General features: G+C 47.0%; 1 protein-coding gene across 6 annotated transcripts in view; it reads left to right on the top strand.

Annotated features, from left to right (window-relative positions):
• The window catches only part of EHBP1 (EH domain binding protein 1), a 2232712-nt gene that overhangs the window by 1777141 nt on the left and 441411 nt on the right, over positions 1-14160 (top strand). The gene's annotated exons all lie outside the window — the stretch shown is intronic.

Raw genomic sequence — 14160 nt, 5'->3', positions numbered from 1 at the left:
GTTCCACTCTCTGGGTCTCTCCATAAACTTCGAAAAATCTCATCTGATTCCATCACAGCGAAAGACCTTTTTGGGAGCCACATTGGACACCCAGCTAACTCAGGCCTTCGTCTCAAAAGAAAGGCAACGCAAGAACTGCAAGCCAGTTCGCTCATTGCTATCAAAAAGGTGCATTTCAGTTCGACTATGCAAGTCCTTCCTAGGGATGATTTCTACCTGCATCCCTTTGATACCCAACTGCCGTTTCAGAATGGGACCATTGCAAGAAGAACTCAAGTTTCAATGGTTGCAGATTTCGGGGTCGTTTAACGATATCGTTCACATCACTCCTCTGATGCGAGAAGCCTTCCTTTGATGGACTCAAATAAGGAACGTAAAAGAAGGATGCACATTCCTGGTCGAACCGCCGAATTTCACTATAACCACAGATGCTTCCCTCGAGGGATGGGGGGGGGGGGGGGGCACACCTTCAAGGGATGACAGTAAACGGCAAATGGAGCCTCCAACAAAAGAGGTGGCATATCAACCTTCTGGAGTTGCGAGCCATTTTCTTGGCCCTGAAGTCATTTTGTACAATCATTCGAGGAGCCTCAGTTCTAATTGCAACAGACAATACTACAAGTATGCATTACTTAAACAAGCAGGGAGGAACAAAGTCAGCCCTACTCTCTCAACAAGCTCAAGAGATCTGGTATTGGGCGATTCGGCACAAGATCAGCCTTTTAGCCATTCATGTACCAGGAGTCTCCAATGTTCTAGTGGATTCCCTCAGCAGGTCAGCAATATTCACTCACGAGTGGGAGCTACATCACCCAACTTTAACCCGAGTCTTTCGGGAGTGGGGCCACCCAGATCTGGAACTGTTTGCGACCAGCCAGAACCGTAAATGCCCATCCTTTGTAAGATGGGTTCCCTACAACGACTCATGCGGGAATGCGTTTTTCGATGAATTGGTCGCAGATATTTGCGTACGCCTTTCCTCCGATTCTGTTGGTTCCCAGAGTTCTCCGCAAGATCAAGAGACAGCCTTGCCACATAGTATTCATTGTTCCCAGATGACCTCGTCAATACTGGTTCACCGAACTTCTCCTTCTTTCGGAGTGTGATCCCATACAGTTTCAACCAATACCGAACCTGCTGTCCACCCTGAACGGACGGATCTGCCACCCGGACCCAGCATCTCTGAATTTAGCAGCATGGCTCCTCAACACCTTGAATTCGCACACCTGAATATTCCTGCGCACTGTCAGGAAGTTTTAGCTAATGCTCGAGCACCTGCTACTATTAAAACATACAAGCTAAAATGGAGGAGATTTTGCATATGGTGTCACTCTGCCAAGATACATCCGATTCGGGCAAAACCAGAACACATTTTGCCGTTCTTTCTTCACCTAGCAAGATCGGGCCTATGCCATTCCACTTTGAAAGTGTTCTTGGCGGCAATTTCAAGGTATCGGCAGGACGGATCTAATTCTCTACATTCAACTAGAGTCATTTAGCAATTCTTCAAAGGATTGTTTTGGATGTTCCCCCCTATTCGGCGTCCACCTCCATCCTGGCATCTTAATGTGGTTCTTACACAACGTATGCGACACCCCTTTGAGTCTAGTCATAAAGTGGACTTAAAGTTACTTGCTTGGAAAGTTTCTTTGCCATTGGCTCTGACATCAGCAAGGCGAGTCAGTGACATTCAGGCGTTCACTATTAAACCACCTTTTCTTCAATTCACCTCAAAATCAGTAGTGCTCTGCACCAATCCCAGCTTCATGCCAAAAGTACCTGCCGACTTCCACCCTAATGTGCCAATAATTTTGAAGTCATTCTTTCCTATTCCGCAGACAGCTGCGGAAAGGGCCTTGCATTCCCTTGACATCAGAAGATGTCTCAAGTTTTAATTACTATGGACTGCAACAATCCGTAAATCGGACCAACTGTTTGTGGCCTATGGCAAGCTACGTCAAGGATATTCTGTTTCCAAACCAACCATAGCTCGTTGGATTTCTGCTGCGATTTGTCTATGCCATCAGCAGGCGGGAAGACCTTTGCAAGCAATGCCAAGAGCGCATTCTACAAGAGCAATTTCTTCATCTACCGCTCTTTATGCCGGCGTCCCTCTCCATCAAATCTGCAGAGCGGCAACTTGGTCCAACAGACACACTTTTACCAAACAGTACTGTTTGGAGACATCAAGCAATGCAGATACGTCAGTGGGACAAGCTGTTCTCCGCAATCTTTTTAAATAAAGTGAGCCTCTGTTCTCCCTCCTCTACTATGCTCTTTTTAGACGCTTATTGACATACTGTTTATATATCTTGAACTTGTTCTGCATATGTTAAGCACAAATGTATTTATGTACAATTATGATATTATTCATACTTCATTTTAGTATATGTGTATTTATATGTGTGTGTATATATATATATACATATGTATATATACTTGATACAAGTCTTACGAGCATTATGTTCTGTACTGCTATCTACTCTGATTCAGGCATGTGAATCTTTGAAAGACACCCCAATACTGGAGAAGAACAATAGTTATTTACCTGTAATCTGAGGTTCTCCAGTATTGGTGTCTTTCATAGATTCACATGCAACCCGCCCACCTCCCCTCAGAGGCTAGTTTAGGTTATCTTGTTTTGCACTCCTGTGCGAGAAAATCTGAGAGCCTGAGCCTCTGGGGAGAACATTCTGGTGGGTGCTGTCGCCTGATAGGCTGCAATTTGGACTATACTTAATGACTATGATAGTCATGAGTGTGGAAGTCTTTCTCTTGTAGCTTAGGGTTACTTTAATTCCCGGATGTTTATTACCAAGGTTTTTGGTTATTATGTATATATTATTGCTTTTTTATGTACCGTGGGACTCCCACTACGACGACGGGGAATGATTCAGGCATGTGAATCTATGAAAGACACCAATATTGGAGAACCACAGATTACAGGTAAGTAACTATTGTTCTTACCTCAAACCTGCTGCTTTCTGTGCCACTCCAAAGTATGGATACTGCTGAGCAGTTTTTTGACTTGATTAAAAAAGAAAACGCAAACCTTCTACAGGTCTGTGAAATTCTATGAAATGTTTCCTTTCCCTGGGATAGAATGCTTCATAAATCCACTTGTCCTGTAAAATAAAAAAATCCACTTGTCCCTTTGTTGCAATGCATTGAGGTGACAAATTATGGTAGCGTTCTCAGTGAATCAGAGCTCTGAAAATAGCCTCTCCGGTTATGCCAGGACTTATATTATTGCAAGATTTGTGTTCTAGGAACACCCTGATTTTTCCACCTTTCCGCAAATCTAGGTATTTGAACTGGAAGTAGCGAGAAGTGGTAGTTCCAAGGTTGAAATACCTTTTGGAGCCTGTGTACAGCTTCAAACTTTCATGTTTGAGGGTTTTCACCAACTCTTCTCTAATCTCTTCCTACACATTGGAAATGTACTCCTTGAAGGGCAGAAGTAAAACTCTTTCTAGAGCATGGAGGGGGAGTTGTAGGGAAAGTGAACTTGTAGACGCTTAGCAGAGTCTGGCTTGAACAAACTTATACATGCATATTTGCTCCCACAAAAATGCAGGTCACAAAGGAGTACAGTTTTCAGGTCTACTGCTTTAAAAACTTGTGAATTGATGAAAGTCATTAGTCTGCACTTACTGGAGGACATATACCATGGGTGCACTTTTGTGACTTTCTTTAATAATTGTACCTCAAATTACGTCTGTCTTTAGCCAAGGCCTTTTGTTTTTATTAAGATTATTTAAATATACATATATTTATTCTCTGGAAAAAAAATATATATATATTCCCAGAAAAAAAAATCAAAGGTTAAAGTGGCATTATAAATGTCAGTTAAAACATGCCGTTTTAAACATACAACACCACTGAAATTCATCAGTTATAGTTATTAATATTTTTTGGAACTTATAACATGTCTCGAACACATTTTATTAAAGGATGCCTTGAAAGAAATGGTATGTAAAATTGCACGGTTTATCAAAGCATTTTTCTTCTAGTTGCTATTTTTTGTGTACATTTTATTTTGAAAGCAAAAAATCCTCAATCTTGCCCTCAGGCTACTGCGAGTATATGAATTTATTCAGAGCATTCTGGGAGCCTTAGAAGTAGCCTCAAACTGCAACTCATTTTTAAACTGGAATCACTGTTAGCAGTTCAAGCCGAGCTCCCAGGATTTTCTTACAGTGCGCTCCATATTAATAAAGACTTTGCATTAATAAACCATAAATACAAGTTTGAATAGCATGAACATATGGATACAAATCTTACCTCAACTGCAGACGATGCTCTTTCACTAATCAATAATGTTGTGATGTGAACTGGTAGCCAATGGGTTTGTGTTGCAGGGGTTTAGGCCTACTTGTCCAAAGGACAAAATAAACATGAAAACCTGATGTCAATGACCCCAAACAATTCCATACCCCTGCTCTCTTAACTTTGATGGATTGACCTTTCTATACTAAATACCTCTTTCCCAAAATGCTAGATTTTGTTGTTTAATCATTTCAAACAGTATTCATTACAGCCACGTTTTGACTCTAACAAAGTCTCCATCCTGGAACCTAACGATTAAACCAGTAATCATTATATTCTCCTTTCTCTTAGTTAGTCTTACCAATATATAATGCATTGACTATACCTCCATATGATCTGCGTTGCCCCATTGCTGTGTGTAGTTGGTCATTCTCTGTTGATCTCATCTGTGAAATGGATTTGGTGGAATCGTAACTCATTTGAGTGAATACAAGCATTATCATGCTTTACCTTCAGATCCCACCTCAAAGGTTCAAGGAATCTCTTCAGCATAGTATTGTTGATGATCTAAATAGAAAGGATCAAAATACAGTTCAACACCAATGTACTCAGGTGAGGACAAGACTTATTGTAATATTCTAGACGTGGACTTGCCAACGGTAATGCTCAGATCTGTATTGCTTGGTAAAGCAACCACACATGAGATTATCATGTAGACCAAACTTGTGATCCAGAGCTAAAGGCAGGAATCTCTACCATCAGTTATAATTACTGAAATCTTTCAATGCAATCATTTAAACTGGCCATCAGGCTCCATGACTATCTTTAAAAACCCAGAGAGGTCTTCCACCAGCTTATCATACATGTTCAAGTGGAAGAGATTATGCATCTGGTAGAAAGGGCCAGAAACTGTTTACATACCTGCTAAAATACAGTATTTCAATTCCTTGTATTGCTGTTCTTTCTACACTTTGCTAGTTTGATTTAGTTCTCCATCTTTAGACCATTCACTGAGTAAATAAAGAGTTTGCTTGCCTCCTCATATAGCCAACCTACTTAAGGTCCTAATGCTTTTGAATAAAAAATGCAGTTCACTTCCAAAGCTGTTGCTTTCTGGAACACATAAGCCAACCTGATGGCGCAAAGACATAGTGCAGTTTTTCTTCTTGTAAGGTGTCGCTGCCTATCTTCCCACATCTCGTTTATCTATTAAAAAGCGGTAGGAACTTTCAGTGTTTTCATTTAATGGGCTGCTTTAAAAAAAGACAATTTGTCTATTGAGGGAAACGTGTACTTGGGGAAAGAAGAGTGTGTTTATTCTCTTTTACAGTGTCCCGAGATCTCCAGCATATGCACGTCTATTTAGTGAAGATCTCTGTGATGGAAAACTAGATTTACAAGTAATCATGGTTTCTTTCTGGTGATAATGTGTTTGCCCACATACTATTGGATAATTATAAAGATTATATAAGGAGATACACGGTTGAAAGATTTGAATGCTTAGATGGAAAAGGACTAGACAAAATTAGCCTGTGGTAAATGCATATTTAGTTAATAACAGGAGTGAAAACATTGCATACGTTTCTAACTTTTGTAATTTCTTCTATAACTACCATTTGTCTCCTTAAATTCCACATGAATACGGTATATGCCCCGGTTAATATGTTTGTGTCATTTAATCATGTTAGTCACTACGATCCATAGAATATTTCAGGGGAGCAGATAATGTACTACAGGGTTCTTGCTGTGACTGTGGTTTTCTGCTAATCCTTTCTACTGCTTTGTTTACTAACAGCAGCAGGCAGCTTAGCAAGCAAGCTTTCTTTGAATGTTAGTAGGGAAAGGGATTTTCATTCTTTTTATAAAGTGCAGGTATACCTAGATATGTCCTCTCATGAATATCACTTTGTGTTTAAGATATGCCGAAAAAGGAAAGAGTGGATTTCTCTTTAGACCAATGGAGAGAACATCTTTCCACTTAATGAGTATAGTCTTCTCTGCTAAGCGTACACTTATGTTTATTCACTTATGTAGCTTAGATTATATCTAAGAGCAGATGATTGTATTACATTGAGTGAGTGCATGCTTACTTTGCATGAAGGGCCATTGCCCTGATGTTTTCGAAGCATTATATATAAACTTATTTGCTATGTCACCATAAACTCACATTCACTTTTGTCATTGCTGTTTTATATCGATTGTGAAAATTCAGTGGAAATAGTTAAGGCATTTTTTCCAGTGTTGAATGTTTCATAGATTCATATGGTTGACTCTTCTCTGCCATCGAAGTGTGAGTCCCACCGTAATTATAGTAAGCAATATAAAGGAAAAGCATACCTTCACTCAGCTCAAAGCAGTAACATTGTTAACCATTTCACATAATTAGAAAATACCGAAACTCCAACCAATCAGGAAGCGCCCTGGAATAAACTAATGGTTGTCCCCTGCCACAGACATAGGACTTCTTCCTTTAAATGCAGAGTGGTCACAACCAGAAGGATTGAGGTTGGTGCAGGCGGCTATCTTCACTTTTGTCAGTATCACCGGTACATTTGTGGAATTATCCTCATCATAAAATCCCAAAAGAACTTTAATTTGTTCCTAATAAAACAAGTATCTGAGAGAGACAATTAGTTATGGATTCCTTACCTTGTGAATTACCCCCAGGCGTGAGACTGGATCTGGAGACTTTTTCGTCAGCAGTACCCGTGCGCGTCGAAAGGTGGCGTTGGTCGTCTCTGTTGGTGTCGTGGTCACCGGGATGACGTCACGGCAGCTACTTAGACGCCGCCCTCACGTACTCTTATCAGTTCTTTGTTTTTCCGCACCAGCCAGCGCAGATCTAGAGAGAACGGTACCTCCAGTCACTTTTTGACTGACTTTTTTGCGACTTATGTCAACACAGTTTTTGAGTCTATCGACTCGTGGTGCATGTTAAGTTTCAAGGCTTGCGCTCCCGAAAACTGATGTCGGTGACGGATCCGCACCGCGTGTTCATGTGGTGCCTCGAACGCGACCACTATCCCAAGTCGTGTTCCAACTGCCGGGTCATGAATCCAAAGACTTTGCGGGAGCGGACCCGAAAGCTTCTCGAGGCCCGGCAGTCCGCTCCGCGCCGTTCAAGGTCCTGGTTGCGCGGGAGGTCGAGGGACCGGTCGTAGAGCCACCACCACCACCACTCGTCCTTGAAGTCTTCGCACTCCTCTGGTAAGTCGAAACACAAGAAGAAGCCGAAGAAGCTTGTTCACTCTTCGACTTCTCCCCGTCCATCGGCCGACGCAAACAGGGATGCGGGTGGTGCCCCTCCCGCAGCTCCGCGCGCGGAGCCCGAAGAGTCGACTCATAGTTTCCCTCCTTTCCTGGGACCCGGAGTGACCCCTGCCCAGCTTCAAAGCTTTTACGAAGTGATGCATGCCATCTTTGGGCAGCCCGACTCCACTGGCGCGCCTTCGGGCATGGCAGACTCGGCTGGGGGCCCTGGGCCTGTGACGGCGGCGGCTGCGGCGCCGCAGGGTCCCCTTGGATCCAGGCTTGGATCCTGATCGGCGCCAGTCAACCTCATAACACCTCCCCCAGCGCCGACTCCACCGGCACCACATCCGCAGCCGACGCCGGTTGTGTCCCCAGCCGGCGTCGACCCCGGCCTCCACCTCGACGTGGACACGGCGCCGATGGGTAATATTTTACACCTGTTCTACCCTGATTCTTTCAGGCCAGATTGGCAACCAGAGGAGGGTGAGGAGGACTGGGAGGGGTCTGGAAATCCTTTAACTGACCAGTTGGAGGATGCTCCGGACATGGAGAGAGGAGTTGGGGGCAGCCAGTGGTCTGCATACCTTGCCAGACCGTGGCATGTTGTCTCCTCCTACCGTGGTTACGGAGGAGGGAGCTTCTTATGCAGTGGTGTTGCGTATGGCGGCCGAGGCTCTCAACCTCGAGCTACCTACGGTGGCAGTCAGGACTTACCTCCTGACAGAGGTGCTTCAACCGGCAGCGAGCTCTTCTGAGCCCCTCCTGACATTTAGTGAAGCCCTAACTGACATCCTTCTGGACACCTGGTCCAGGCCCAACACGGGGGCTTCTGTGGATAGGATGATTGCCTGATGCTACCGACCGGCTCTGGGCGACCCCACTTTCCTCTCCCAACACCCCACCCCTGAGAGCTTGGTGGCCCAAGCCTCAACGTCCAAAGGCGGATTCCTTACCGCACCACCTGATAGGGAATCCAAAAAGCTGGACCATCTTGGGAAGAATATGTTTTCTTCCTCCAGCTTGGGACTGCGGTCGGTAAACACCACATGTCTGTTGGGCCGTTACACCCACTCTGTGTGAGATACGGTAGCGCAGGTGCTGCCACAGTGCCCGAAGGAGGCCCGGGCCATGCTCTCCCATGCAGTTGCTGAGGGAAGAGACGCAGCCAAGTTTACAGTATGATGTGGACTGGACACCACTGCCTCTCTAGGCAGGACGATTTCAACGTTGGTAGCCCTTCGAAGCTACGCCTGGCTGAGGTCGACTGGTTTTTCTGGGGATGTCGTAGCTACCCTCATGGACATGCCCTTTGAAGCCCGCCGCCTGTTCGGCAACAAAGCAGACCGCGCGCTAGAGCTCTTCAAAGGCTCGGGCTACGGCCAAGTCATTGGGCCTCTCCACCACCTGTCCTGCACAGTCTGCTTTTCGCCCCTTTTGTGGCTACGGAAGGGGTGCCCCGCTACGTTCCACTCAGAGCCACAGGCTGGTGCAAGCTGTTCAGCCCCTGCGGGGCAGGGGACATGGGACCCACCGCCGTGGATCTGGGGGCCAGCGAGTGGGCCAGTCCACCACCGCACCCTCTGCAGCAGCCTCCAAACCCTCCTAGTCCGACCTTTCAGGGCCATCAATCGCCAGTGGATGGCATAATTCACCATCCCCTCCCCCACTGGTGCACCATCACGTCAGACAGGAGGGTTTTGCAGATAGTCTGATGGGGCTACTCCCTCCCCTTTGAGACTATCCCCCCCCCCCGCCATGCCACCTCAGGACCAGGGTATGTCAGAGGATCATCTCGCCCTTCTCCAACAGGAAGTAACAACTCTCTTGGCCAAGGAAGCCATCAAGCAAATTCCTGCCCCAGAAGTAGGTTGTGGTTGCTATTGCCATTACTTTCTGCTGCCCAAGAAGGACAAAGGCCTGCACCCTTTCTTGAATCTACAGAGCGTCAAACGCTTCCTCCCGAAGGAGAAGTCAAAAATGTTGACACTAGCTCAGGTTCTGTCTGCCCATGACCCTGGAGACTGGATGGTAGTGTTGGACTTGCAGGAAGCTTACTTTCGGATGGATACATCTGCCAGTGGATTCCTCACCTTGTGAATATCCCCTGCACCAGCAGCATTCGGAAATTTTTTGTAGCTCTCCACGCCGACGAAGACGACGTCACAATGGCATGGCTCCGCACGACGTCACAATGGCATGGCTCCGCACACGGCTTCGCTGACGTCACTGGAGCCATAAGAGAGCCTTGTCTGCGTGATGACGTCAGTTCCCTTTTTTCCGCGCCGTCGACGCGAACGGTTTTCTGGGACTCTCCGTGTGTTGTTCGTATTACATTGTGTTTCGGCTTGCTTACCTTGTTTCCTTTTTCGAGGATGTCTTCAAGGAAGTCAGGTTTCAAGCCCTGTAGAGAATGTGGGGGTCATAAGTCCATCACGGACCCTCACGAGGACTGTCTGGTGCCTGTCGTCGGACCATGATGTTGAGGATTGCTCTTGTTGTTGTAAGAGGAACTCTAAAGCCCTGAAGGAGAGAGAAGCTAAACTCTTCATAGCGAAGATGAGAAAGGAGAAGAGAGGTCGAAGAAGATCAAGATCAAGGTCGAGATAGAAGTTGACGTAGGGACATACTTCGAAGTCGAAGAAGCACAAGAAGAAGAGGAGGCAAGGCTCTCAACACCGTTCAGACAAGGGCACGGCTCCGAAGTCAACTTCGCCAGCTCCTCCACATCGTGAGGACTTTGTTTCTCCATCCCCCTTCAGACTCGAATCTGGGTACTCCTGCTTGTTCGACTTCGCCTGAAGTTTTGCCGGCTCAGTCTCTGGCTCTGTTGGAAGAGGTTTCAGTACCTGATGAGTCTTCGGCTCCATTGGCTCCACTGTCGGCGCCGGTTGGCCCGAGTCCTGTAATGTATCCGCCTGAGTCTGTACCGGGGGCTTTCCCACCTTTCCCTGGCCCGGGTCAAGATCCATCACAGTACTTAAATGCAATGTATGGAGTATTTGCAAGAGCTATGTACCCCTCTGGAGCGCCTTCGGGTCCCATGAGTCCTATGGCCTTTAACCTGGGAGTTCCTCAGGCTTATGCTCAGGCTCCCTTTATGCTGTTTCTTCCAGCGGCTCCGTCCTGGCATTTCCCGGCGCCGAAGACATAGACGCTGTATCCTTCATCTCCGGCGCCATCAGCTCGACCTCACACGACTCAGGCTGCACCTCTGGATCCGTGTTCGACGCCAGCTCCGGATCCGTCGGAGTCGTGTCTGGCGCCGCCAGACACGACTCCTGAGGATGAGGTCGAGGCGAGAGGCTCAGAGAATTTTGGAAGAACAACGTTATCGGGCAGAGGAAGAAATGGATGAAAGTGAGCTGGAAGAGTCAGAAGACCTATTTGAGAGATTGAAGGAGGCAAGTGGCCTAGATATGTCCCCAGAGTGGGAGCTTTCTCCTTACCACACAGTTATTAAGAAGGCGATGGAGCTTTTAGATGCCAAGTTATACAGAGTGGTCTGGACACAGCGGAGTCTGTTGCTAGGATTAAGGGATCTTCGGTTGCCACGAGGAGTAGTGCTTGGCTCAAGTCATCTGAGTTCTCTCCGGATGTACAGGCGACTCTTCTTGACCTCCCTTTCGATGGTTCTGGACTGTTTGGTAAAAAAGCAGATGCAGCCTTAGAGAGGTTCAAAGACAGCAAAGCCCCTGTTAAATCTCTGGGTCTGCAGGCACAGCCTAGAGGTTCTGTTATAGAAGATACAGAGGTTTTGGAAGGTCGTCCTTTCGGACCTACAGGCAGCCTCAGCAGCAGCAAAATACTCTGTTTAAATCGTATAGAGGCAAGAACAGAGGACGTCCTCGAGGTCTTCAGCCCTCCTCCTCCTCTACTTCACCCCCACTTGCTGCAGCAAAGCAGCCCTAGATCCACAATTCCGGATCATATTTTCTACAGGATTGGGAATCGGTCACTACGGATCTATGGGTTCTCAATCTTGTGGAAAATGGGTATGCTCTTCCCTTTCGGGAATTTCCTCCAAATTACCCTTCTTGCCAAGGAGCATGTTCTGAGGACCACCTTCTTCTCCTGCAGGAGGAAGTCCTAACATTGTTAAAAAAAGGTACGATAGAGGTGGTTAAAGAGCGGGAAAGGGGTCAGGGATGCTACTCCCGGTATTTCCTGATATCCAAGAAGGATGGCAGGCTTCGTCCAATCCTGGATCTCAGGATCTTGAACCTTTTTCTAAAGAGAAGGTCAAGATGCTCACCCTTGCGCAGGTTCTTCAAGCGCTGCAACAGGAGAACTGGATGGTGTCCATCGACTTGCAAGATGAGTATTTTCATATTCCAATCCTGAAGTCGCACAGGAACTATCTCCGTTTTACGGTAGGGTCGCAACATTATCAGATGCGGTTCCCCCTACTACTGCACCTCTAGTCTTCACCAAGGGGATGGCAGTGATGGCAGCCCATCTCAGAAGATTGGGGATTCTGTTTTTTTCCTATCTGGATGACTGGCTGCTCAAAGCGGAGTAGCCAGAGAAGGTGCTTCATCATCTGCAGGTGAGAACCCAGCTGTTATACGAATTGGGTTTCTCTATAAACATGCCCAAGTCTCACCTGGTGCCCTCTCAGCACAACCTGTTCACAGGGGCGGTACTGGACACTACTGTCTGTCGAGCATTCTCACCTCCACAAAGGATTCTCGACATTCAGGGAATTATCCCTTTATTCTACAATGGAGCGGTCGTTCCAGTCCTGAAGGTCCTTCGTCTGCTCGGTCTGTTTGCTTCCTGCATTCTGTTGGTCAACCATGCAGGCTGGCACATGAGGGCACTCCAGTGGTGCCTCTGCAGGCAGTGGTATCAGCACAACGGAGATCTCAGGGAGTCAGTCAGGATCTCCAGAGAAGCTGCAGTGGATCTGTCTTGGTGGAGCTTGGAGGGAACTCTGTCTCAAGGAAAGCCCTTCCATCTACCTCCATCGGTGGCCACAGTGATTACGGATGCATCCACTTTAGGGTGGGGTACTCATCTGGGGAACTTGGAGATGAAGGGTCTTTGGTCTCCAGAGTAAAGGTTGCTTCACATCAACCTTCTAGAGTTGCGGGCGATACGTTTGGTGCTCAAGGCCTTCCTCCCTTCCCTGTCAATCGGTTCAAGTCCTGACGGACAACACTACCGCGATGTGGTATGTCAACAAGCAGGGAGGAGTGGGGTCGCATTGTCTCTGCATCTCTGGTCTCGGCGACTCTGGTCCTGGGTTCAGGACCATCAGATTTGTCTAATGGGAAATCATCTGGCCGGAGTTCTGAACGTGCGTGCAACCAGTCTCAGTCGGCAGTTCTCTGCCGACCATGAGTGGAGGCTTCATCCGGAGGTGGTATGCCACGTCCTTCGGACGTGGGGGACCCTTCGGGTTGACCTGTTTGCTACTCACGAGAACACTTACTGCCCGTCATTCTGCAGTCTCCAGTATCCGATGCAGGGAGCTTCGGGGGACGCGTTTCAGTTGAGTTGGAGCTCGCAACTCCTTTACCCGTTTCTTCCCATACCCTTGATTCCTCAGGTTCTTTTTTTTTTTTCTTTCTTTTTTTTACAGAGATTCATATAGCGCGAACTTGACCTGAATCGGGTATCAGAGCGCCTTACATAGCACCAGATACGTTACATGAGGACACACACTCATTTTTGTTAGGCACAGGGAGATTAAGTGATTTGCCTGGAATCACAGGATCTTCAGCGTCATTGCCAAGACTCGAACCCAGTTCCCCAGATTCAAGGTCGACCGCCCTAGCCGTGAGGCCAACTCCTCTCCTGATGGAAGTAGTTGCTGCAGATATGAAGAGAGCCTCCGTGTTGGAAAACCAGACAGTCAGCGAGTCAGGTTGCCAAGATGAGAGATGCAGCGATGTAGATCTCACTGAGATGGCTGCCGCCATCTTAAGACGTCGCATTGCCGAGGACCCAGGGGAGAAAAATGAACACCCTGCGGCTCTGGGAAGTGTATTACTATTTCGCTCCAGTGCTATGGGGTGGCAGCGCTGTGAGGTATTTAGCTGGGCACTTCTGTCAGAATGGGCAAGCTGGTCACATGATAGTAGTGGATGGAGTGCAGAGCCGGAGGTTCAGGCAGCCATCACTCTCGGGTGCGAGCTACGCCCCCTGCCTCAGGATCCTTTTTAATGTTGCCAGAACCTCCTTCCAAAAAGACAGACTGGCAAGGTCATCAAAAGAGCATCAGGCCATTACTTATATTCATGTTTTTGTACATTGTTAAGGACCTCTATGTTCTGCATATTAATCAAACTTCTAGCCATAGCTCTATTTCAGCCCTCCCTAGCCTAGATTGTATTCCCCAGCTTGAGTTCCCAATTCTTTACATGAGTCACAATGAATGTGCTTTGCTCTTGTGAGAGCATTGCATTCAGCCTCGAAATTGCCCCTTTGATGCAGTTAAGGAAATGAACAGCTCCCTTGAAATTTTTTTTATCTCCAGTTGCAGCTGGTCTCATCTCTGAGTTTATCATCCAATGTCGGAACTGTCGGTAGTGCAACCTCACCTTCTCATGTAGGCCAAGCTCCCTCTTGCACATGTCGCAGATTCCGCGCCTGCGCTGAGCGTTCTATTGAGCGGGCGGAATAGCCGCCGCAGTA

This window comes from Lissotriton helveticus, chromosome 6 (genome assembly GCF_964261635.1).
Source record: "Lissotriton helveticus chromosome 6, aLisHel1.1, whole genome shotgun sequence".
NCBI classification, from domain to species: Eukaryota; Metazoa; Chordata; class Amphibia; order Caudata; family Salamandridae; genus Lissotriton; species Lissotriton helveticus.
The sequence above is the reverse complement of the archived record's forward strand: the minus strand, read 5'-3'. Positions and strand labels throughout refer to the sequence as shown.